Genomic DNA, 2,252 nt, shown 5'->3' with positions numbered 1-2,252 from the left:
GCCGTCAAATTAATCCCATATGAGATAAGATAAGACATGGTGGATGTATTCAATTCCTTGAAAATCAGGAGTAAGACCGTCCCTATTATGTGTTCCCAACATGAACGAACCCCCTTCAGAGCCTGCTGCTACTCTCGCTACTGCTCTCTCCTGCTCTAACATCCACTACTCTGCTACACGCCCTGTGCCCTGCCTGGCTTCTGCCTCTCCCTAAGACAAACGAGACCCCTCCTCTGCTCTTCTTTTTATACAACAACTTATGATAAAAAGTAAAATAATAAGAAAAGAAAAAAGAAAAGAACACATGAACTAAAAAAGAACAAATAGATCATAGAAGAAGACAAAAAGCGCGGAAAAGGGCACAAGTCTGCCCCAGCCAAAAAGCAGTCGGAGATGTTAGTCGTGATTTGATAAACCCATAACGAAACTGACTGTATAACCAAAAACCGACGGTTTTAAAATGTTCCACGCTACGGGAAGAGTGAGTTGGAAACGATACAAGAAACGTTGCCCTTAAGTCCGACCATATCCACATGGGGACAATTGCAGGGGGTTCGTCTGATGAACGCCATTGAGTCATGTAGTCACCATAAATTTCCATTGGGTCATAGACTTTAGTCAGTGTAATAGACTCCACATCCATCCAGCGTTTCGATCTTACTCTTTACCTTTTATGAGATGGAGTTACATTGATTTCTTTTTTTTATTTTTTTATAGTCTTATATTGTATGTGATCTATATTTTTATAATGGATGTGCAAGACATTTTGATTCCTATAATGAGAAGGATGTTGCTGCTGTATTGTTCTTTGCTTTTAAGCTTTCTTTTTTGTTTTTTATTCTTTCTTTTTTTTTTTTTTTTTTTCTTTTAAACTTGAAATGAGACTGAAAAGTCCCTTTGCTCCCGCAGTCTAAACAAGGTCTAATGTATTTTATGGTTTTAAAACATAGCACATAATATAATAATTAATAAATATTTACAGCAGATTTCTTTCGCCCCGGCCGGAATCGAACCCGCAATCTAGCGCTTACAACTTCTTCCTTTCCTTTCAGATCCCGTGATCATTCTCTCGACCGCCTGTTTGCCGCCAAGCGCGGCTCCCCAAGCCGCTCGCCAGTCCGCCAGTCGCTGTTCGATCCTAAAAACCCTTCTTTTGATCCCAAAACCCCTTCTTTCGATCGCAAAAGCTCTTCCCAGCTGTTCGGCAACCCCAAAAACGTCCCGGTTGACCCCAAAAATTCCCTTGCCACTCCAAAAAATTCCCTTTCTAATCCGAAAAAATCCCTTTCCACTCCTAAAAATTCCCTCTCCAATCTCAAAACTTCCGGCGGGGATCCGATCAGCTGTGTCCTTGAAAAATCGTTCGACCTTGAGCGTGACCTTGACATTTCAAATGACCTTGTGAGATCAGCTGATCAGCCGAGTGCGCTACCGATACTGCCCGCTGTCCCGCGCGTTAGTCACAGATTGCATGCGCGCGCACACACCGTACTCAGGTGAGTTTTTGAAGGTTCAGGATAAAATACGCCACGGGCGATATTTTTTACGGTTCAAAAATTAAGGTGGAGGGAGGGGGAGGGGGACTTTATGAATGCACTTTACATGGGTATAATATATTACATATAACTTCTCACGTTTTTCGAACTCCACGATGTTTCATTTTTGAAATATGCGAGGCAAGTTGTTGACGAAATGTCTAAATGAAATATTGATTAATTATTTTTGGTAAACTTTTGACATTTATATGATCGGAAGTTTAGTGGGATCAGATCATCAGAACTCAGAAGCAGAGACAGATAAGCAGAATTATTAATTACATAATTACCGCCCGAAATCCGTCGATTCGCTCCGGATTTCTGCTAGTAAATCCTTAAGGCATGGCCGTTCATGTCACTCATCCATTGAGTGGTCTTGCTCGGCGTAGCTTAACAAAAACGAACAGGAAAATAGCCTATAACCTTCACGGGAGTGCAAGCAATAAGTTGACAAAGTTTCATAGCAATCGGATGAGCGGTTTGGCCAGGCATAAAGTTCGAACAAACACACAAACATTCATTTTTGTAGCCAGCCTAGTTAGCTTAGTTAGTAGTGCGTCTGCCTTGTGAGCGCTAGGCCGCGGGTTCGATTCCCGCCCGGGGCGGATTTTATCCTGATGGGATAATGTTCGTTCTCGAGGAAAATAGCCTATAACCTTCACGGGAGTGCAAGCAATAAGTTGACAAAGTTTCATAGCAATCGGATGAGCGGTTTGG

The sequence above is a fragment of the Diaphorina citri genome, unplaced genomic scaffold, assembly GCF_000475195.1.
Source record: "Diaphorina citri unplaced genomic scaffold, Diaci psyllid genome assembly version 1.1 scaffold5415, whole genome shotgun sequence".
Classification (NCBI taxonomy): Eukaryota; Metazoa; Arthropoda; class Insecta; order Hemiptera; family Psyllidae; genus Diaphorina; species Diaphorina citri.
The sequence above is the reverse complement of the archived record's forward strand: the minus strand, read 5'-3'. Positions refer to the sequence as shown.